General features: G+C 44.2%; 4 non-coding genes and 2 pseudogenes across 4 annotated transcripts; all 6 read left to right on the plus strand.

The window, feature by feature from the left end:
• Positions 1-1,814: 1,814 nt before the first annotated feature.
• Positions 1,815-1,990, plus strand: LOC142500112 (U2 spliceosomal RNA; annotated as a pseudogene).
• A 5,762-nt stretch (positions 1,991-7,752) lies between these two features.
• On the plus strand, positions 7,753-7,950 carry LOC142500066 (U2 spliceosomal RNA). The gene has a single exon (XR_012802791.1). It is a non-coding gene; the product is annotated as a U2 spliceosomal RNA (small nuclear RNA).
• Positions 7,951-11,617: 3,667 nt separating this feature from the next.
• LOC142500153 (U2 spliceosomal RNA) lies at positions 11,618-11,799 on the plus strand. The gene has a single exon (XR_012802828.1). It is a non-coding gene; the product is annotated as a U2 spliceosomal RNA (small nuclear RNA).
• Positions 11,800-14,506: 2,707 nt separating this feature from the next.
• Positions 14,507-14,699, plus strand: LOC142500812 (U2 spliceosomal RNA). The gene has a single exon (XR_012803300.1). It is a non-coding gene; the product is annotated as a U2 spliceosomal RNA (small nuclear RNA).
• Positions 14,700-17,792: 3,093 nt separating this feature from the next.
• LOC142500816 (U2 spliceosomal RNA) lies at positions 17,793-17,988 on the plus strand. Its single transcript, XR_012803303.1, has one exon. It is a non-coding gene; the product is annotated as a U2 spliceosomal RNA (small nuclear RNA).
• A 3,185-nt stretch (positions 17,989-21,173) lies between these two features.
• LOC142500826 (U2 spliceosomal RNA) lies at positions 21,174-21,347 on the plus strand (annotated as a pseudogene).
• Positions 21,348-23,878: the final 2,531 nt, after the last annotated feature.

Here is a 23,878-nt window from a genome sequence, read left to right on the forward strand (position 1 = left end):
GGGATTTTTGCTGAAACGTCAGCATTAAAAGTGAATTGGGGGAAATCTAAGATGAAAAAGTTTGGAGAAGCTCAATCTGGGCTGGATTTGGGGCTAAAGATTGTGGATAAAGAGATTGAGATCCTGGGGGTCTTGTATGACGCAAAACTTGAGGGGACCCAGAATTGGTTGAGATTATTTGAAAAATTAGAGAGGAAAATTGGTTTTTGGTCACAGAGAGAGCTCTCTTTGGAGGGGAAAACGCTGATGGTAAAGGCAGTATTAGCCCCAATGATTCTCTATCTTGGTCTAGTGTTTCCCCCAACAGGGGTATGGCAAAGGAAATTAGCAAGGTTGCTGGCTACCTTTTTTTGGGGATCAAAAAATGAGAAATTGGGTAGGGAAAGAATTTGTATGGTGAAGGAGAAAGGAGGAAAAGGTTTTCTTGATTTGGAGTTATTTGTTTTTATTAAATATATCTGCTTTCATTTATGGTTGACAGAAAGGGAAAATAAAGGAGGATGTTATGCAAGGTTTTTTTTAGGGAGTATAATTGGTCGATTTAAAGAGATAGGGTATGACCTGAGGAAACCAGTATGTTTTGACCCGCCTCCCTTTTATAAACTTATTGAGAAATATATGGATAAGTGGGAGCTAAAAGAGTTGGCTTGGGAACAATGGAAAGATGGGAAGAAGATAATTAGAGTAATAAAAGACAGGGAGAGAATGGGAGTGAGAGGGGATTTGAATGAAAGTCAGATGAAAAAAGCGTGGAAGAATGTGAGTGATAAAAGCTTAATGAATGGTCAGAAAGATGTGGCGTGGATGGCTGTGTGGGGGTGTTTGCCGGTTAGGGAATTTATGAAAAGGAGAGGAGCGGCAGAAACAGAGCTTTGCCCAAGAGTGGGCTGTGGTGGTATTGAGGGGGTAATACACCTCCTGTGGAATTGCGATTATGCGAGGAAAGTGTGGAGGATGATGGGGCCGTTGTTTAAGCTAATTGTGGGAGTACAGACATTGAGCTTTGAAAGAATGATGTATGGTGTGGGAGGGAGTGAGAGTGAGAAGGAGAATAAGTGTTGGAGAATGGTAAATTGTGTGAAAGAGGCGTTATGGCAGGTACGGAATGTTGTACTGTTTCAGAAAGAAGAAGTGGGTGTGGATGGATGTGTGAAATTAATAATGAGTAAAATGTATTTGTATTATTTATGTGACAGAAAGAAGGATGGGAGGAAAGGAGAATTATGGCATCAAAAGGAATGGAAAGATGTAGTGGTCTTTGCAAGAGCGGGAGTTGGGTAATCGAAAAGGAAAAGGTGGTCTTATTTGAAGGGAATGTAAAGGGTATAAAGATGTGGGGAAAATGTTAAAAAGTATAACATGAAATAAATATTAGAAATGTGCAGAATTGTAAAATAATAGATGTAGTATGAATGAAAGTATGAATGTTGAGAGGATAGTGTGTAAATATGCTTTTACAAAAAGGGAATAGAAGATTTTTGATAGAAGGAAAAGTGTTGGAGGATTGAGACACTCATGTGTGGAAAGGGTCCCTTTTTGTGGAGTAACCGGAGAGAAGAGGTGGGCCGGTGCTCCCCTCCTTTTCAGGAGACAAGGAGGAAAAGCATATGGAAGAGTATGAGATGGATGAATGGGGTTTAAAGAGAGAGTGAGAAAGATGTGAATAAAAGTGTGTTTGTAAAAGTTTAATAAGATGTGTAAAGTTATGAAGGAAAAATCCTGTGGTTTGTTATGTTCGGGGTTTTTGTAATGTACGGGTGGTTTTTTATTTTTCGAAAAGTGAAACTGTAACTTTGACAACCTGTATGAATAAAAAAACTTTGAAAACAAAAAAAAATCTGTTCTTATCAGTTTAATATCTGATACGTCCCCTATCTGGGGACCATATATTAAATGGATTTTTAGAACAGGGAGATGGAAGAAGAGCTTGCTCTGTCCACTCCACGCATTGACCTGGTATTGCAGTACCTCCAGGACCGGTGCACTTCCCTTTGGGGATATTTGGCTTGTATCAAAAAATAGAAACAAATGACTGTCTGACAGAAAAAAAACAAACATGCATTTTTGGCTCTTTCTTTTGCAAAGAAAGAAGAAGATGAAATGACGACAAAATAAAGCCTCCTTCTTTTTGCTGTGTCTTGTTTGCTCTTTTGCGTGGCTTCTTACTTTCTTTTCTTTTCAGCTCCTCCTCGCATGGAGCAGGAGTGCCGCCTGCTGCCTAGCCTAATTCAGTCCGAACGAGCAGATGCCTAAGAAACTCCTGTTGAAGCTGTATCCAAATAGCCTGCATAGCAAACACTGCAGCAGCAAGCAGCAAGCAGCAAATGCCTTGACTTGCTGGCTTCTTGTCACAATGGCTGGCTGGCTGAAATGACCTGAACTGAAAAGCCCAGCCACTGGCTGCTTGCTTGCTGCCTGAGTTTCATGGCAGCCCAGACGAGTCGGCTAGCAGAGAAAAAGTGGGCGGTTCCTATGCAAATAAGCAGACGAAGCCTGGTGCCGGAAAAAGAACTGGAAGCATGTGCCTTTTTGGCTGTTTGCTGGCCTTGCGGGCCCCCCGGCAGTGTGTGCGGCTGCTTTTCTTTACTCCATACAAAGTCTTTGGCTTTTGCATCCGTCGTCGTCGTCGCCGCCGCTGCTGCATAGACTCCCCGGGGCTGTGTCGGGAGGAGCGGAGGGACTGGAGGCAGGCCTGCTGGGGGAGGAGGCGAGCGGGCAGCCAGCGGCTCCCTCTGCCCTTCTCCCTAAAGCGTAGCGCCCCCGGCCGTCGGGCGGCGCTCAGGCGGGGGCCCATTTCTGGTTATCGCTTCTCGGCTTTTGGCTAAGACCAAGTGTCTTGGGCCGTTTCGAGGAGGGATCAACACGATGTCGTACGACGACGGAACTGTGCCGGCTTACGCGCGGCTTAAGGACTCGGTAAGATTCGAATTCACTGAAATCGACAGGAAAGGGAAAGACCTGGGATACATCGTTAAGAAACTTTTATTGGGACTGTTTGAAATGAAAGTGGAATATATTTTGGCTATACAGGACTATCCCAGAAGGGGGGTGTATGATGTGACTTTTACAAACGCTTTCAACTGCACGAACTTTCACAAAAAACTAAAGGAAAAGATTGATGACCCCCTCCTGCAAGGAGTTAGGGTCACACTGCACCACCCCAATGAAGAGGTACTGCTAATTGTAAAGATGTACTCCCCACACGTACCTGCAAGTGAGATCAAGATGTACTTAGACAGATACTGTGAAAAAGTTGTTTTTGTGGGAAATATAAATAACGAATATGGTATCTGGACTTCAAAAAGAAAATTCTTAGTCATCTTTAAAAAAGACCCAGATGGGGTTAATGGGAAAATGAGGCCCCCAGCCAGGTTTAAACTGGGCAAGTTTAATGGGGACTTATACTATACAGGAATGCCTTTATATTGCCGTTTATGCACAAAATTCGGCCACACAAAAGAATTCTGCAAAGAGGATAAGCATTGCACCAACTGTGAGGCCTCAGACCATGACCTAAAAGACTGCAAAGCGATGAGGAAATGTAATCTATGCCAAAAAACAGGACATGTTTACATGTTCTGCCCTCAACGCTCACGCACAAACATGGAGGAGCAAAAAAAATCAAAGGAACCAGAGCAAACAAATGGAGGCCTGACCCCGGAGAACGCAGAGGAATCAGCAACCAAAGATGAGTCACCTGTGGCTGTAGAGGAAACGCCCGAAGAAATGCTAACCCCTGGAGAGCCAAGACTACCAGTAACACCTGGAGCAGATGATGACAGAGCAGAGTCAAAAGAACACTCGGAGGCGGAGGCTTCGGAGGGTTCTGGAGACGGGCACTGGGACACTGCAAGGGCTAAAAGGAGTAAAATCTCCCAGGGGAAAGAGCAAAGGAAAAGAACAGCAAAAGTTAAAACCAACGTGGAAGTCATGCGTCCTGGGGTGGAGCTGGCCACCAGATACTTAGTTTTACAAGACTTGGAGGCGGCTGATATTCTGCAAGAATCTGGGGAAATGGACACACTATCAGGTACGGAGGTAATAGAAGGCTTTTATACTGATCCTTATGGAGGACTTGAGAATGTCTCTCCGTGTTCAGATGAATACCTTGAACCAGATGCAGTTGTGAGCTTCACAGGTATGGAAAAGGCAGACTTTGAAGAAATAGAGTCAGAAATGGAATTTCAAACTTAAAATGGCGGTTTTAAAAGGTATATCTTTTAATGTGAGAAGCATAAAAGATAGAAAAAGAAGGAGAATGATGTTTGATTATCTGACTACATTGAGTGTGACAGTTTTTTTCTTACAGGAATGTGGTATTGCGCATATGCAAAATTATAATGAATATGCAAATGACTGGTCACAGGGGCCATCAGTGTGGTCAGGATCAAATGAAAATAAATCAGCAGGGGTTGCCATTTTATTCAAAGGGAATGTAGAAATAATGTCTGTAAACGAAATAAAACCGGGTAGACTTGTAAAAGTCAGTACATTAATAGATGGCTGCAGATGGGATTTTATTAATGTATATACTCCCCCTGATAAGCAAGAAAGATCAGAAACACTTCAGCTTTTAACCCTTTTTATGGACAGTTCTTGTCCTCAAATAATAAGCGGGGATTTTAACTGCATTTTAAAGGGAGAAAAAAGATTGGGGAAAAATGTCAGTAGAAATTTCGACAAAACTTCAGGGCAATTAGAAAATATAAAAACGGATTTTAGATTACAGGATGTTTTTAAAGTGTGTAACCCTAGAAAGCCAGAAGCGGAGGGAATGACCTGGAGCAATGGGATAACCTGCTCCAGGATAGATTTTTGTTTTTGTTCTAAAGAACTAAAGCCTTTAAAGTGTGTTTTAATAGAGAATATTTTATCAGATCATAAAATCTTAACTTTTACAATAAAAAGCGACGAAGTAAAGAAAAGAAATAAAAGTGAATGGAAATTAAATACTAGTTTGCTGGAAGATAAAGATATATGTGACAATTTTAGGAAAAGTTTTAAAGAATGGCAAAAACAAAAGGAACCAGGCACTTTAGCTTTTAAATGGTGGGAAGATATAAAAAGAAAGACAAAATTTTTTTTCATAAAAGCAGGACAGGGGAAAGCAAGGGAAAAAAGGGTTTTTTTTGAAAACCTAAATATACAATTACAAACCTTGCATAAATTAAAAGACATAGGATGTGTGGTTGAAGGAGAAATAGCTGAAGCAAAAAAACAAATAAAAAAACTCTTAAAGGCAAGAGGGAAAGAAATTGTTTTTAATTCCAGAATAAAACACATAGAAGAAAATGAAAAATGTACCAGATATTTTTTTAAGAAAAAGAATGAGAAAAAAGAATTAATTGAAGAAATGGAAGGGGAAAAAACTTTACAAGGTATTCTTTTAAAAGTGGCAGCCTTTTATAAAGAACTTTTTAATAAAAAGAAGATTGATAAATATTTTACAGAGGATGCTTTAAAAGAAATAACGCTTGTTTTAAATAAAGATGATCAAGGTTTTTTAAAAGAAGATCTTAAAATAGAAGAAATCTTAGAGGTTATTAAAAGTTTTAAAACAAACAAGGTACCAGGCAAAGACGGGTTACCAATAGAATTTTATGTCACCTTCTGGGATATTTTAAAAGAAGATCTACTGAGTATTCTTAAAGAGTGTTTTGTCTTTAAAAAATTGCCATCTTCATGGAAAAAGGGCACAGTGACACTTATATATAAAAAAGGAGATAAGACAGATATTAAAAACTGGAGACCTATTACGCTCTTAAACTCTGATTATAAAATTTTAGCAAAAATATGTGCAAACCGGTTTAAAAAAGTGGTGGATAAGGTAATACATAGTAATCAAGTATGTGCAATCCCAGGAAGGAACATCTGGGAGAATTTAAACCTGGTTAAAAATATTATAAATAATACAAAAGAGAGGGGACAGAAATTAATGATTTTATCAATCGATTTTGAAAAAGCTTTTGATAGAGTTTCCCATGAATTTTTGTTTTTGGTGTTAAATAAAATGGGAATACCAGAGTGTTTTTTAAATGTTCTTAAATCTTTTTATGATGGTTGTTCAAGCGAGTTTTTAATTAATGGTTTTAGAACTGAAAGTGTGATACTAGAGTCGGGAGTAAAGCAGGGGTGCCCCCTTTCTCCCCTATTGTTCATTTGTGCCCTGGAACCACTGTTATGCGTCATTAGAAAAGACAAGATGATCAGGGGTGTTGCCCTACCAGGAGGGGGAGGTGTAGAGGCAAAAGTCATTGGCTACATGGATGATATTACAATTTTTTGTAAAGACCAAATATCATTAAAAAGAACCATTAAACAGTTAGAATTTTTTAGTGTAGCTTCGGGTTTTAAAGTTAATTTTAACAAAAGTAATATCCTAAAAATCGGACAGTGGGAACCCCTAACTATACCAGATATCCCAATAAAAGAATCAGTTGACATTCTGGGTGTTAATTTTAATGAACAAAATGAAGGAGATCAAAACTGGGAAAAATGTATAAAAAAAATCAAGAAAAAAATCACGATGTGGTATTTAAGGGAATTAACAATGGAAGGCAAAATTTTAATAATAAAAATGGTTATTCTTCCAATCTTGCTATATATAGGTTTAGTGTTCCCTCCCTCCACTGGAGACATACAGAAAATAACAAGGTTGTGTTGTGTTTTTTTGTGGAGTTCACAAAACGAAAAATTAAAAAGGGAAATTATCTATAAAGAAAAGAATAACGGGGGAAGAGGCTTCCCAGAATTAAGGTTATTTCTGTATGTTAAGTATTTTTCCTTTTGCCTTTTAAACCTGGGACGGGGAAATTATTGGTCTGTATTTTTAAAGTATGAAATAGGTTTTTTTGCAAGAAAATATAAATGGTTTGTAACATCGTTAAAAACACCCCATGTTTTAAATTTGTCAGATACTTATAAGATTTTAGATAAAATTTTAAATGAATTTAGTTTACAAAACAAATCCTTAGAAGAAGTTACAGACCAAAAAAAGTTGACCAAGAGCATAAAAAAAGGAGAAAAGATGTGCATTATCCCAAATGTAAATGAGCAGGGATGTAAAAAAGCCTGGGAAAGGGTGTCAGAAAAGGAGCTTTTTAATAACCAAAAGGACATTACATGGTTATGTGCGCACCAAGCTTTGCCAGGCAAGTTCTTCCAACACAGAAGGGGCCTGGCGATGAGCGCCAAGTGCCCAAGGGAGAATTGTCCACACGATGAGACAACTTTACATATTATGTGGTCATGTAATTATGCTAAAAAGGTGTGGGGAAGAGTTTTCTTGCTCTTGCAGTGGATTGGTGGTTTAAAAATTTTAGACCCAGATGTAGTTTTTTTCGGGAGTTTTGAACTTAAAAACAAAAATCAAAACATTATTACCTGGAAAATAATTAATTGTATAAAAGAAGCCTTGTGGAAAGTGAGAAACGTTTTATTATATTTTAGAGAAGAAATACCAGTGAATGATTGCATCTCCCTAGCTTTTAGTCAAATGTATTTATATTATCTCTTGGACAGGAAGAAAGGGAATAAAGAAAGAGAAAGCCTATGGGGAGTACAAATATGGTCCACCATTTAAAAAAAATAAAAACACTGAGACTGGTTTTTAAATAAATTTCTTTAAATGTAACTGTAAAACAAATGTTCCAAATGCTTTTACAAAAGGGAAAAAGTTTTTAAAAATAGTCAAAAGTTGTGTTTAAAAGCAAAATAGTTGCTGATTAATTGGCAGTTTTTGTGCCTTTTTGGGTCCCTTTTTGTGGGGCATCGGAGAGTAGAGAAAAAAAAAAAAAATCTGTTCTTATCAGTTTAATATCTGATACGTCCCCTATCTGGGGACCATATATTAAATGGATTTTTAGAACAGGGAGATGGAAGAAGAGCTTGCTCTGTCCACTCCACGCATTGACCTGGTATTGCAGTACCTCCAGGACCGGTGCACTTCCCTTTGGGGATATTTGGCTTGTATCAAAAAATAGAAACAAATGACTGTCTGACAGAAAAAAAACAAACATGCATTTTTGGCTCTTTCTTTTGCAAAGAAAGAAGAAGATGAAATGACGACAAAATAAAGCCTCCTTCTTTTTGCTGTGTCTTGTTTGCTCTTTTGCGTGGCTTCTTACTTTCTTTTCTTTTCAGCTCCTCCTCGCATGGAGCAGGAGTGCCGCCTGCTGCCTAGCCTAATTCAGTCCGAACGAGCAGATGCCTAAGAAACTCCTGTTGAAGCTGTATCCAAATAGCCTGCATAGCAAACACTGCAGCAGCAAGCAGCAAGCAGCAAATGCCTTGACTTGCTGGCTTCTTGTCACAATGGCTGGCTGGCTGGCTGAAATGACCTGAACTGAAAAGCCCAGCCACTGGCTGCTTGCTTGCTGCCTGAGTTTCATGGCAGCCCAGACGAGTCGGCTAGCAGAGAAAAAGTGGGCGGTTCCTATGCAAATAAGCAGACGAAGCCTGGTGCCGGAAAAAGAACTGGAAGCATGTGCCTTTTTGGCTGTTTGCTGGCCATGCGGGCCCCCCAGCAGTGTGTGCGGCTGCTTTTCTTTACTCCATAGAAAGTCTTTGGCTTTTGCATCCGTCGTCGTCGTCGCCGCCGCTGCTGCATAGACTCCCCGGGGCTGTGTCGGGAGGAGCGGAGGGACTGGAGGCATGCCTGCTGGGGGAGGAGGCGAGCGGGCAGCCAGCGGCTCCCTCTGCCCTTCTCCCTAAAGCGTAGCGCCCCTGGCCGTCGGGCGGCGCTCAGGCGGGGGCCCATTTCTGGTTATCGCTTCTCGGCCTTTTGGCTAAGACCAAGTGTCGAAGTCAGAGGGCCAGCAGGGATAGTGCCTCCTCGGCCTTGCGGCATCGGCCCCTCTGGGGTCTTAAGCCGTATTGCAGCTATTGGGGAGGTACAATATCCTGTGCGTTCCAGAGGGCGAACACGAGACAGAGTGTGAGGGGCCGGCACCTTTGCCTTGCAGCATCGCTCTTATGAGCTTAAGCTGCATGCTGCTTTTGGGGTGCCGCACCTGAACCTCGAGAAAGCAAGGACAAGGACGATGGCTGCGGGAGCGAGCCTAAGGAACACCTTACGATTTCAGGTCGTGGAGGAGGAGAGAGGACGAGTGGGACTGTCGTGCTTTGTGGAGAAGGTGCTGGGAGAAATCGCCGGTCTGAGTGGAGTGAAAATCTACTGCCTTCAAGATTTCCCTAGACAAGGAATTTTCGACCTAACGTTGGTGGGAGAAGGCGATTGCCTAAATGTCTACCAGAAGTGTAAAGAAGCAGTGAACGACCCAAGGATGAGAGGGATTACCGTAGAACCCAGTTACATGATGGGTGAAAGATCAGTGGTGGTCCATATGTACAACCCGTATGTACAGACGGCGGATATTATCCTTTTCTTAAGAAGGTACTGTACGGCGGTTAAAGGAGGAGTGGAAATGAAGAACTCCTATAATATGTACAATGGGAAAAGGCGCTTTTGGGTGCATTTTAAGCCGGACCTTTCCAGTACGGGGGGAGTGTTACACCCGCCATCGAGTTTCAGCATTGGTGGCAACAGGGGGTTTCTTTTTTACCCGGGACAACCCACCTACTGTAGAAACTGTTCTCAGTACGGACACACTAAGGACGAATGTGAAAAAACGGGGATAGTGTGTCGGAATTGCGGGGAGGAGGGGCACACAGCAGCACACTGTAGCGTCCCGAAAAAGTGTGATCTGTGTGGAGAAAGTGGACATTTATACCGCCAGTGTTCAAAAAGGAGGTCCTACGCCCAGACGACCAGAGGTGGGTTTGAAACTGGGCAGGAAAGAAGAGAGAAAGAAGCCCAGGAAAAAAGAGAGGAAGATATTTTCTTGGACTCTGTGGCTCAAAGTTTTGGTGGGGAAAAGAAGGAAGGGAGAGACTTTGTTCAGGCTGTGGATAAGGGTGGGGAAGCAGGGTCTGTAAGTACGCCTGCCCCAAGCTGGGGGGAAAGTATGGAAGTTCATGATGCACAAGGGGGGGAGGGGAAGTCTTGTGAAGAACAGGAGGAGGGAATGGAGATCACAGTGGGGGAAAAGAAGCCCCAAAAGCGTAAAAGTCAACAGGAAGCAGACAGTATGGAAGGGAAGGAAGGCAAAGAGGGAGAAAAGAGAGAGGAGCCTAGAGAGAAAGTAGAGAGGGTTGTGAAGATAGGGAGGGAACAGATAGGAGAAATACCACGTAGGAGTGCTTTAGAAGAAAAAATGGGAGAGTTCCAGAGGGCAGTTGGGGAGGTAGATTTCTGGGTAGGAGTTTTTAGGAAGCAACATAGAGGAAGTACAGATATGCAAATTATTAAGAGATTAGACGAAGTAATGCACCAAAGAAAAAACATTACTAAAGAGGAATATGAGGAAATGAAAAAAGAGAATATACATTTGGTGGAGGTGAAAGAGGGCAGAGCTGTCCTGAAGGAAAGAGAGGAGGAAAGGGAGTTTTTCGGAGATGTGGAGGATATTAGCGAGGAGGAGGAAGTACAAGATATAGTGGTGGAGGAGACCCCGGAAAGTATCATGCCAAGGGAGAAAGAGCACAGTAATTTTGAGGGGTATCCTAGTGTTCTGGAAACTAAAACACTGGAAGCAGCTAGGAGTAGTGGGAGTGATTGGGGGTCGGTCTCCTCATCAGAAAGTGAAAGAGGAGGGGGGCAAAAAGAGGAAAAGAGATACCCAAGTAAGGAGATAGAAAAGGGGAAGATAACAGAGATGCCAACACGGAAGGTGGGAGGAACGAGTAGAAGTGAAAGTGAGGGAGGAGTTCTATCTGTAGGAGAAAGCGGGGAAGAAAAAAAGGGGAGAAGTAAAAAAATGTTAGAGCAGAAGGGAAAAGTAGGAGTATGTAGTCAGATAACAGAGGAAATACCAATACAAATAGCTCTAAGGAGAAAAGGGACTGAAGGAAAAATGAATGTAAAGATGGTAGAACAAAAGAAAATAGCAGAAGTATGTAGTCAGATAGTTGGGGAAAAAGAGAAAGTGATGGGTAGTAGTTTGAGTGGAGTGGTAATGGGGGAAAAAAAAGAGAGTAAAATTGAAGATGGTACAAAAGGATTTTTTAGACCCCTTGGTAATGTGAGCTTAGATTTAAAAAAAAAGATTTTAGAATTTAGGAAAGAAATGGAGACTGGAGAAATGGAAGAAATTTGGCTAAAAAGCTTCTCACCAATAGAAGCAGATTCAGAGGACGAAGCAGAGGAAAGCAAGGTTATAGAAATTATAGATAAAATTTTAAAGGAAAAAAAATTGTTGTCGGACGAAAAATTTAAGAAAGAAACAGAAAGACGGAAGGTAAAATACCAGGATAAGAAAAGTTGGATATATGACAGATAGATCTAAAAAAATAGGGGTCAGATTAAGGATAAGTTTGGAATCTTAAAATGATTAGTGATTGTTTATTTTGATAGTATAGAAATGTGAAATTAACATGGTGGAAAAAAAGTTTTTTTATGAAATATAATTATTTTTTATTATATAATTTTTATATATTTTTTAGATATGAAGTTTTATTACAAAAATGGAATAGAATAATGGATGGTATGATGTATTAATTTTTTTGGTTTGTTGTTTTTCAAAAAAGTAACATTGTAAAACTAAAAAGATGTAAATAAAAATCATTTAAAACAAAAAAAAAAAAAAATCTGTTCTTATCAGTTTAATATCTGATACGTCCCCTATCTGGGGACCATATATTAAATGGATTTTTAGAACAGGGAGATGGAAGAAGAGCTTGCTCTGTCCACTCCACGCATTGACCTGGTATTGCAGTACCTCCAGGACCGGTGCACTTCCCTTTGGGGATATTTGGCTTGTATCAAAAAATAGAAACAAATGACTGTCTGACAGAAAAAAAACAAACATGCATTTTTGGCTCTTTCTTTTGCAAAGAAAGAAGAAGATGAAATGACGACAAAATAAAGCCTCCTTCTTTTTGCTGTGTCTTGTTTGCTCTTTTGCGTGGCTTCTTACTTTCTTTTCTTTTCAGCTCCTCCTCGCATGGAGCAGGAGTGCCGCCTGCTGCCTAGCCTAATTCAGTCCGAACGAGCAGATGCCTAAGAAACTCCTGTTGAAGCTGTATCCAAATAGCCTGCATAGCAAACACTGCAGCAGCAAGCAGCAAATGCCTTGACTTGCTGGCTTCTTGTCACAATGGCTGGCTGGCTGGCTGAAATGACCTGAACTGAAAAGCCCAGCCACTGGCTGCTTGCTTGCTGCCTGAGTTTCATGGCAGCCCAGACGAGTCGGCTAGCAGAGAAAAAGTGGGCGGTTCCTATGCAAATAAGCAGACGAAGCCTGGTGCCGGAAAAAGAACTGGAAGCATGTGCCTTTTTGGCTGTTTGCTGGCCATGCGGGCCCCCCAGCAGTGTGTGCGGCTGCTTTTCTTTACTCCATACAAAGTCTTTGGCTTTTGCATCCGTCGTCGTCGTCGCCGCCGCTGCTGCATAGACTCCCCGGAGCTGTGTCGGAAGGAGCGGAGGGACTGGAGGCATGCCTGCTGGGGGAGGAGGCGAGCGGGCAGCCAGCGGCTCCCTCTGCCCTTCTCCCTAAAGCGTAGCGCCCCTGGCCGTCGGGCGGCGCTCAGGCGGGGGCCCATTTCTGGTTATCGCTTCTCGGCCTTTTGGCTCAGATCAAGTGTCTGGGCTGAGAGGTTTGCTGAGTCTGTGATTCCTCGGCCTTGGGTCATCGCTTCCTGGGGAGCTTAAGACCTTTGCTGCTATGGGGGAATCACGCTAACTCGAGCACGGGAGGTGATCAAGAAAGACGGAGAGGGGCCGGCGCCTTGGCCTTGAGGGATTGTTCCCCAGGAACTTAACCCTCTTGCTGCTTTAGGGGCGCCGCACCTGATCCTGGTCGGCCGGTTTGACGTTTTGGCAGATGATGAGGAAGATGGAGAGTGAGTCCCAAGAGAGGAACACCATCAGGTTCCTGGTGGCAGAGACGGAGAGATGTCGAGTGAGACTCAGCGTCATCGTGGAGGATGTCTTGAGGACAATACTGGAGGTGAACATCGCGGAGATCGTATGCCTACAGGCGTTCCAGCGCCAGGGCTTTTACGACGTATCGTTTACCAAAGAAGTGGATTGTGCGAGAGCTTACGAGAGATGTAAGGAGAGAGCAAGCAAGTTGAAGAGTTTGGGAATTCGAGCAGTACCGAGCTTCCTACTAGGAGAATGCACCATGATGGTGCATGTTTTCAATGCCTTTGTGAAGGAAGAAGAAATTGAGACCTTTTTGAGAAGGTTTTGTTCTGTGGTGGGTGGTGGTGTGAAAAGGGAAAACTCATACGGTATATTCAATGGAGAGAGGCTGTATAGAGTACGTTTTAGACTAAATGAGGGAAGTACAGGGGGCGTGATGCACCCCCCGGCCAACTTTTGTTTCGGGACAAACAAGGGCTTCCTGAGGTACCCGGGACAGCCATTGGGAGTGATATGTCGCAATTGTGCGAAGGAAGGACATATAGCAGCAGAATGTAAAGTGCCGAAGAGCTGTACTTTTTGTGGACTTATTGGACATTTGGCACGTCAGTGCCGGGAAAGAACTTTTTTGCAAGTGACAAACAAGACGGTGTTAAATGTTGAACCGAGGGACCAGATCAAGAAGGATTTGGTTGTGGGGGGTGAAACAAAGTGGGAGGTTTTGGTAAAGGAACAGAGTCAGCAAAAGGAGGAGGAGGTGGAGAAATCGGTTTTGGTGGAGTGTGTTCCTGAAGGAAAAAATTTGGGGGACAAGCACTTTAATGTAAATGTGGGAAATGTCAGTGTAAAGGAGATGGAGAGTGAGACTGAGGATAGTGAGGAGAAGGAGAGGGAAGAATTGAGGGATTCAGAGGACAAGACCGTGTGGAGACGCCTAGATAGACTGAGGGAAGCCTTAGAGGCAGATAGGGAAGAGATGGGAAGGAGAGCTATGGAAGGTGAGCGGAGAAAGGAACAGAAGAGGAAGAAAGGTTTTTTCTTTGGGAGTTTAGAGAAGGGGGAGGAAGTAAAAAGGCATATTGTGTCACTTTAGAACGTGTGAAATGTTATGGGTTAATGTAAATTTTTGATTATGAAATGAAGGGAATTGGTGTTTTGGGTTTGTATAGGTTTTGTAATGTTTAGAATGGGAAACGAATAAGAAGGGAGAAGGAAAGGTTAACATGTGATCTAATCTTTTTGGGAACTATAAGCTAGAGAATTCATGTTCTTATGGAATGAACTATTCTAAGGTTGGGTTTTCTTTATAGGAAGTAAAGACATGTGTGTAGACAATTTTTTTGTGTCTTAATTTGAGAAATGAAAGGAATTAAGTGGGTCTTTGGGGTTTTTTTTATTTAGAGACGGAGTTTTGTATATAATGTATGGGTGTTAAAATGTGAAGATAATACAATTTTTTTGTACATAGAGATGTTTTCGGAAATTAAGAAATATGAATTTTCTGTTAGGGTTAGAATGTTTGATTGTGTGAAGTAACAATGATTTATTTGTTGAAATGCTTTCTTATTTACTGTTCTGTAAATATTTTGAAATGTGAATAAACATTTAAAAACAAAAAAAATCTGTTCTTATCAGTTTAATATCTGATACGTCCCCTATCTGGGGACCATAAATTAAATGGATTTTTAGAACAGGGAGATGGAAGAAGAGCTTGCTCTGTCCACTCCACGCATTGACCTGGTATTGCAGTACCTCCAGGACCGGTGCACTTCCCTTTGGGGATATTTGGCTTGTATCAAAAAATAGAAACAAATGACTGTCTGACAGAAAAAAAACAAACATGCATTTTTGGCTCTTTCTTTTGCAAAGAAAGAAGAAGATGAAATGACGACAAAATAAAGCCTCCTTCTTTTTGCTGTGTCTTGTTTGCTCTTTTGCGTGGCTTCTTACTTTCTTTTCTTTTCAGCTCCTCCTCGCATGGAGCAGGAGTGCCGCCTGCTGCCTAGCCTAATTCAGTCCGAACGAGCAGATGCCTAAGAAACTCCTGTTGAAGCTGTATCCAAATAGCCTGCATAGCAAACACTGCAGCAGCAAGCAGCAAATGCCTTGACTTGCTGGCTTCTTGTCACAATGGCTGGCTGGCTGGCTGAAATGACCTGAACTGAAAAGCCCAGCCACTGGCTGCTTGCTTGCTGCCTGAGTTTCATGGCAGCCCAGACGAGTCGGCTAGCAGAGAAAAAGTGGGCGGTTCCTATGCAAATAAGCAGACGAAGCCTGGTGCCGGAAAAAGAACTGGAAGCATGTGCCTTTTTGGCTGTTTGCTGGCCATGCGGGCCCCCCAGCAGTGTGTGCGGCTGCTTTTCTTTACTCCATAGAAAGTCTTTGGCTTTTGCATCCGTCGTCGTCGTCGCCGCCGCTGCTGCATAGACTCCCCGGGGCTGTGTCGGGAGGAGCGGAGGGATTGGAGGCATGCCTGCTGGGGGAGGAGGCGAGCGGGCAGCCAGCGGCTCCCTCTGCCCTTCTCCCTAAAGCGTAGCGCCCCTGGCCGTCGGGCGGCGCTCAGGCGGGGGCCCATTTCTGGTTATCGCTTCTCGGCCTTTTGGCTCAGATCAAGTGTCTGGGTCAGGGGCTTTGCTGAGACTGTGACCCCTTGGCCCTGGATCATCGCCCCTTCGGGGGCTTAAGATCCTTGCTACTTTTGGGGGGGCACGCCATCTCGAGCGACGAGGAGTGATCAGAAGCGGAGGAGAGTGGAGGGCCGGCACCTTGGCCTTGGGGCATCGCCTTTGATGGCTTAAGCCCCTTGCTGCTATAAGGGTGCCGCACCAAAGCTCATGGCGATGGGACCAAGCGGAAAGAATGGCATCCGTTTCCTGGTCGCAGAGGAGGAGAGGAGCCGGGTGGACTTAACTTGGATCGTGGAGAAAGTGATGACGGAGTTGTTGGAGTTGGAGCAGAATCAAGTTTTTTGTCTGCAGGACTTCCAACGTCAGGGGATATTCGACCTGGCATTCGTAAGAGTGGCGGACTGTTGGAGCGCTTTTGAGCGATGCAAAGAAATGGGTGAAGATCCGAGGCTAAAGGGGATTACAGTGATGCCAAGCTTCGGCTTGGAGGAGAAACCTTTGGTGATTCACATGTATAACCCGTATACTGAGAAGAGAGATATTGAAAGCTTCCTGAGCAGATACTGCACAATGATTAAAGGAGGAATGGAGTTATCGAATGCCTATGGGATGTTTAACGGGAAACGGCGGTACTGGGTCCGCTTCAAAGTAGACCCAACACGCGCAGGAGGAGTGATGCACCCTCCGGCAAGTTTTAGTATTGGTAGCAATAGAGGCTTTTTGAACTATCCCGGCCAACCTGCGTACTGCAGAAATTGTTATCAATACGGGCATACAAAAGAAAGATGTGGGAGGGAAGGGGTGGTGTGCCGCAATTGCGGAGAAGAGGGGCATGCAGCTTTTAACTGCAGAGTCCCAAAGAGATGCGACCTTTGTGGAGCGAGAGGGCATTTGGCAAGGAACTGTAAGGAGAAAAAGTCCTATGCGCAGGCAACAGAAGAAACGTCTGGAGAAGGAGGTTTTCTTAGCTGTAATCAGATAGAAACTGACCCAGTCTTAACGGAACTATATCTGGAAGATTTGGAAAGGGAAAAAAGGGAGGAGGCTGGACAGGGGCCCCGAGGTCCAGGGGAGAGAAGGGGAAAGATTGAAAGACCAGGACCCAGTTGGGCGGACAAAGTGGAGGAGGAGGAGCCTTTGGGCCCAATCTCTCAACAGGAACTGGAGATTAAGGAGAGCAAAAAGAATTTGAGGACTATGGACAATCTAAGGGTGGAAGCATCCCCTGAATCAGTGGAGATGGTATTACCCTCCGAGCAGGAGGAAAGTCAAATACAGATGGGTCAGGGGGAGGGAGGGAGAGAAGGGCGGACATGTGAAGGGGAGGGGGCGTCGGTCTTGGAAGGCTCCAACCTGGAGAAAAATGTAGTTTGCCTGGAGGTAGAGAAGGGGAAAAGTCAGGAAGAGGCAATGGAGTTGGGTGCGGCAGAAAAAAGAGCGTTGAAACGTAGACAAGAACAAGAAGGAATAGCAGAACAAAAATGGGAGAAAGTAGCATCTAGAAAACTGAAGGCTGTAGAAAGCGGGAGTGATAGTTCATCTTCACTAGAAAGTGGGGGAAAAGGAAAGGGAATTAAAGTACAAAGACAGGGAAGTGGAGCAAGTGAAAGTGAGAGTAAAGAGAAGGGTAAAACATTAAGTACGAGGCTACATGGTAACAGAAAAAGCCATGGAAAAAATATTGGAGGAGATTGAGGCGAAAGTGGGAAATAGATCTTTTTGGCTATATGTAGTCCGTGCAGAACTGAGGGGACTAACAACAGAGCAGCAGATAGACTGGCTACAAAAGGAAGTAATTGTTAAAAGAACACAATGTTCAAGTAAAAATTTTGGGGTGTATTTTGAAGCTTTCCAACGGAAATATCCAGACTTGTATGTAAAATCATGTTATACGTATAGTAGTTATAAGTAGAAGAGGAGTATTTTTCGTGTATAAAGGGACTTTGAGGAATATCAGATGGTTTGGGTTTTTTGACGAAAGGTCTGAAATAGAAAGGGATATATGTGAAATTATGAAATGTAGGTTTCGTTTCTGTATAAGCATTATTGTGTATATATGCTAATGTAATGTATACATATGATTTTTTTTGTTAGTTTTAGAATGTTTGATTGTGTGAAGAAACAATGATTTATTTGTTGAAATGTTTTCTTATTTACTGTTTGTAAATATTTTGAAATGTGAACTTGACTGTATTATGGTGCTAACCATTACATTTTCTCTGAGAATTTCTGTAAACAATTTTACTTTTGTCGGCAATAAAAATTACTATGGAAAACAAAAAATCTGTTCTTATCAGTTTAATATCTGATACGTCCCCTATCTGGGGACCATATATTAAATGGATTTTTAGAACAGGGAGATGGAAGAAGAGCTTGCTCTGTCCACTCCACGCATTGACCTGGTATTGCAGTACCTCCAGGACCGGTGCACTTCCCTTTGGGGATATTTGGCTTGTATCAAAAAATAGAAACAAATGACTGTCTGACAGAAAAAAAACAAACATGCATTTTTGGCTCTTTCTTTTGCAAAGAAAGAAGAAGATGAAATGACGACAAAATAAAGCCTCCTTCTTTTTGCTGTGTCTTGTTTGCTCTTTTGCGTGGCTTCTTACTTTCTTTTCTTTTCAGCTCCTCCTCGCATGGAGCAGGAGTGCCGCCTGCTGCCTAGCCTAATTCAGTCCGAACGAGCAGATGCCTAAGAAACTCCTGTTGAAGCTGTATCCAAATAGCCTGCATAGCAAACACTGCAGCAGCAAGCAGCAAATGCCTTGACTTGCTGGCTTCTTGTCACAATGGCTGGCTGGCTGGCTGAAATGACCTGAACTGAAAAGCCCAGCCACTGGCTGCTTGCTTGCTGCCTGAGTTTCATGGCAGCCCAGACGAGTCGGCTAGCAGAGAAAAAGTGGGCGGTTCCTATGCAAATAAGCAGACGAAGCCTGGTGCCGGAAAAAGAACTGGAAGCATGTGCCTTTTTGGCTGTTTGCTGGCCATGCGGGCCCCCCAGCAGTGTGTGCGGCTGCTTTTCTTTACTCCATAGAAAGTCTTTGGCTTTTGCATCCGTCGTCGTCGTCGCCGCCGCTGCTGCATAGACTCCCCGGGGCTGTGTCGGGAGGAGCGGAGGGACTGGAGGCATGCCTGCTGGGGGAGGAGGCGAGCGGGCAGCCAGCGGCTCCCTCTGCCCTTCTCCCTAAAGCGTAGCGCCCCTGGCCGTCGGGCGGCGCTCAGGCGGGGGCCCATTTCTGGTTATCGCTTCTCGGCCTTTTGGCTCAGATCATTGTGTCTGAGTCAGAGGCTTAGCTGGGACTGTGCCCCCTTGGCCCTGTGGCATCGGCTCCTTCGGGAGTCTTAGGCCACTTGCTGCTTTTGGGGGGGCACGCTATCCTGAGCGTTCTCGGAGGGCGATCTAAGGCAAGATGGCGACATGGACGCATATAAAGAACACGATTCGGTTCGTGGTGGAGGAGGCAGAGAGAGGACGGGTCGAGCTTCGCTTCATCGTGGAGGAGGTTATCCGGAAGGTCGGTTTGGATGCAGAAGATATCTATTGCCTGCAGGATTTTCCCCGACAAGGAATTTTTGACGTGACCTTCCATCGGGAAGGGGCTGCTCTTTGCTGCTTTGAAAAGGTGAAGGAATGTTTGGACGACGAAATTATGCGGGGCATAAAGGTGATCCCAAGTTTTCGGATGGATGAGAGGCCAATAACCATACATATGTATAACCCGTATGTGCCAAAGGAGGACCTAGTGATGTTCCTGAGAAGGTACTGTTCATCCGTCAGAGGTGGAGAGGAGTTGCACAACTCCTATGGGATCTACAACGGGAAGAGAAGATTTTGGGCCCGTTTCAAACTTGACCCATCAGGTGCAGGAGGAGTGTTAAACCCCCCGTCAGGTTTCAGTATTGGAGGGAACCGGGGGTTTTTGTTCTTCCCGGGGCAACCCCTGTACTGCAGGAACTGTTTACAGTATGGCCACACGCGCGAGAACTGTGAAAAAACAGAACAGTGTTGCCGCAATTGCGGAAAGGAAGGTCATTTTGCAGGAAATTGCGATTTACCCAAAAAATGTGACTTATGTGGGGACCGGGGGCACATTGCAAGACATTGTACAAAGAAAAAGACTTATGCCCAGACGGCAAGGCAACCTGCTGAGGAGGGTGAGGTGGCCATGGACAACATTGAGTGGGATGAAAAGGACTCAGTAGTGGAGGAAACCCCTGAGGCTATGCAAGGGTTGGAGGGGGTGGGGGGGAGGATTCAGAATACAAGTTGGGCGGAGAAAGTGGAGACGCAAGAGAAGAGCGTAATAACCCAAGGGATACAGGGTGGGAGGGAGATGGGTGGGACGGAAGAGGGCCTCTTGGAGCCCGGTGTAAAGGGGGAGGGAGAAAAGAAGCAGGATTGTGGCAAGGGAGAATCAAGGGTTTTCTTAGAAGGATTGGAGCGTTTTGACAGAGAAGTAGGGGATGTTAAGATGTGGGTCCAAGTTTTTCGCACGGAAAATAAAGAAATAAGTGAGGAAGACCTAATGATAGAGTTAGAGAATATTAGGGTCCGCAGACCTAGAATGACACAAAAGGAATACATGAGTCTAAGAGAAGACCAAGTAAAGTGGTTAAAAGAGGCAAAAGATAGACAGGAGGGGGAAGAAATGTTAATGGAGGAAGAAAGTAAGAAAGAAGAAATGGGGGTAGGGGTACATCAGGATAAGGAGCCGGAAAGGGGGGAAGAGGTACAACACCGTGGGAATGAGAAAGTAGTGCAGGGTGACAGCTTGGAAATAATACAGGAGGCAGTAAGAGAGTTGGAGAGAAAAAAAGATCTAGGGAGTCAGGAGACGCAGGAAGAGGCAATGGAGCTGTCCTCGGCGGAAAAAAGAAAGTTGAAGCGTAGAACAGAACAGGAAGGAACAGCAGAACAAAAGTGGGAAAAGGTAGCACCGAGAAAATTGAAAGCGGTAGAAAGTGGGAGTGATAGCTCATCTTCGAGAAAGAATTGGGAATGGGACCAAAAGCAAACAGGGAAGGGAATCAAAGTTCAAAGACAAGGAAATGGAGTAAGTGGAAGTGAGAGTAAGGGGGAGGAAAAAAAAACACTGACTCAGAAGTACCCACCGGGAGAGTCGCCAAGGGAAAAAGCCTTAGACGTTAAATTAAAGGAAGTTGAGGAGAAAGTAGGAAACAGATCCTTTTGGTTTCAGGTGATACGAGATGAATATAGGGACCTAAACACAGAACAGCAGATAGATTGCTTAGAAAAAATAATTGTTAAAAGAGCACAGTCTTCTATTGAGGATTTTGGAGTGTTTATGGGAGGTCTTCAAAGAAAACACCCTGATGCTTATGCAGCATCGAAATATACGTATGGGAGTTATAGGTAGAGGAGAGGTTTTTCTACAGGGGGAATATTGGATGTATTGCTTATATATACAAGAGTTGTCTGTCTTATGATAGATGTTTGTATTTTTTTCTGAAAAGTAAAACTCTGTATGTTTTTTATTTATGTGAGGAATATTGAATGTTTATTGTTGGAATATACTAGAGGTGTTTTTATGATAGACGTGTTTTTTATTATTTTCTGAAAAGTAAAACATTGTATGTTTTGATCTTGGAACAATAAAATACTTTGAAAAACAAAAAAATCTGTTCTTATCAGTTTAATATCTGATACGTCCCCTATCTGGGGACCATATATTAAATGGATTTTTAGAACAGGGAGATGGAAGAAGAGCTTGCTCTGTCCACTCCACGCATTGACCTGGTATTGCAGTACCTCCAGGACCGGTGCACTTCCCTTTGGGGATATTTGGCTTGTATCAAAAAATAGAAACAAATGACTGTCTGACAGAAAAAAAACAAACATGCATTTTTGGCTCTTTCTTTTGCAAAGAAAGAAGAAGATGAAATGACGACAAAATAAAGCCTCCTTCTTTTTGCTGTGTCTTGTTTGCTCTTTTGCGTGGCTTCTTACTTTCTTTTCTTTTCAGCTCCTCCTCGCATGGAGCAGGAGTGCCGCCTGCTGCCTAGCCTAATTCAGTCCGAACGAGCAGATGCCTAAGAAACTCCTGTTGAAGCTGTATCCAAATAGCCTGCATAGCAAACACTGCAGCAGCAAGCAGCAAATGCCTTGACTTGCTGGCTTCTTGTCACAATGGCTGGCTGGCTGGCTGAAATGACCTGAACTGAAAAGCCCAGCCACTGGCTGCTTGCTTGCTGCCTGAGTTTCATGGCAGCCCAGACGAGTCGGCTAGCAGAGAAAAAGTGGGCGGTTCCTATGCAAATAAGCAGACGAAGCCTGGTGCCGGAAAAAGAACTGGAAGCATGTGCCTTTTTGGCTGTTTGCTGGCCATGCGGGCCCCCCAGCAGTGTGTGCGGCTGCTTTTCTTTACTCCATAGAAAGTCTTTGGCTTTTGCATCCGTCGTCGTCGTCGCCGCCGCTGCTGCATAGACTCCCCGGGGCTGTGTCGGGAGGAGCGGAGGGACTGGAGGCATGCCTGCTGGGGGAGGAGGCGAGCGGGCAGCCAGCGGCTCCCTCTGCCCTTCTCCCTAAAGCGTAGCGCCCCTGGCCGTCGGGCGGCGCTCAGGCGGGGGCCCATTTCTGGTTATCGCTTCTCGGCCTTTTGGCTAAGACCAAGTGTCTGAAACCAGAAGGCCAACGGAGAGAGAAGGACCGTCCCCTTGGCCTTGGAGCATCGCCAGAAATGGCTTAAGCTCCTTGCTGCTTTAGGGGGGGCGCGCCTGATCTTGGGACGAGCGATGGCGTTCGGAGGAGGAGGTATGCGGAGTACAGTCCGCTTTCAGATCGAGGAGGAGGAAAGAGGAAGAGTCGGACTACGCTTTATCATGGAGGAGATTTTGGCCAAAATGGAGATGGACTTTGCGAAGATCCGGTGCATCCAGGATTTCCCCCGCCAGGGAATATTCGATGTGACGTGTTACCAGGACAACGAGTGCTTATATATGTACGAGGAAACAAAGAAGTTGTTGGACGACCCTAAGATGAGGGGAATTCAGGTAATCCCCAGCTTTCAATTGGGTGAGAAACCACTGACAGTACATATGTACAACCCCTTTGCAAACCCACTGGACATTGAAGTTTGCCTGAAAAGATACTGCCTGGTAGTTAAAGGGGGAGAAGAATTAACAAATGACTATGGCATTTTCAATGGCAAAAGGAGATACTGGGTTCGTTTCAGACCTGATTCAGGAAGCGTGTCAGGGGTCATGTACCCGCCGGCCAGCTTTGACTTGGGGGGAAACCGAGGGTTCCTGTTTTACCCAGGGCAGCCGGTATACTGTAGAAATTGTCGGAAGTATGGGCACACAAAGTTCGAATGTGACAAATCTGGGACCATATGCCGAAACTGTGGGGAAGGTGGTCATACGGCTATGAGGTGTGACAAACCCCGCAAATGTGACCTTTGTGGGGGAACGGGTCACTTAGCCAGACAGTGTCCAAAAAGACCGTACTCCCATGCGGCCAGGATGCAAAGAAAAGAGGAAGAAGAAGAGGAAGATCGTATGGAAAAGGAGAGAGAGAGAGAGAGAGAGAGAGAGGGGGAACGAGAGATCTGAAAACCCCGAGAAGGCAAATGAGGAGGAGGGGGAGCAGGAGGTGATGCAGGAAACAGGAGATGAAAGAACAGAAGTTGAGAGGAACAATAAGGGAGTTGACCCTGTGATAGAAGAAGAGGACATGGTACAGGTATCAGTGACTCCGATAGAGAGAGATTCTCAGGCAAATACTGAAGAAGAGTCCATAGGAATACCTAAAGATCTTAGAATATCACAGGAAGAGATGCCGGCAGAAGACGGGTCGGAAACATCAGAGGAAGATGGTGTGGTCAAAGGGGGAAAGCGGCCAAAATTCATGACGCCAAAACGTCGGGGAATATTTAAAAAAAAGAGAGGGAAGGTAATGATGCCGCCAAACTTTGTCCAACCGACAAGATTTGAGATGCTACAGTTTGTGGAGGAGGGGGAGCTGAAAACTTTCAGTACAGAGGAGATGATGGGAGACTTTCCAAGCCCGGTGAGTTCTATAGGAGACGGAAGTGAAGGAGGGACATCAAGTCCTAGAGCTTCAATGGAGGGATGGAGTCCCAGTGAAGAAGGGAATGGGGGAGTGCCAATAAGCCCAGGAGATCCAAAAGAGGGATGTAGTGGTGTGATTACAGAGGGGGAAGCACCATATAGAGACTTAACGCTTTTGTCCCCAGGGAGCATGCCATATGTGGAGGATGATGCAGTAGTGCAGTTGCAGGAGACAACTGGGTATGCTATCTAGGGAGAGGGTAGTGATGTTTGTTTTCTGCAACATAAATGT

This window comes from Ascaphus truei, chromosome 7 (assembly GCF_040206685.1).
Source record: "Ascaphus truei isolate aAscTru1 chromosome 7, aAscTru1.hap1, whole genome shotgun sequence".
In the NCBI taxonomy this organism is placed as follows: Eukaryota; Metazoa; Chordata; class Amphibia; order Anura; family Ascaphidae; genus Ascaphus; species Ascaphus truei.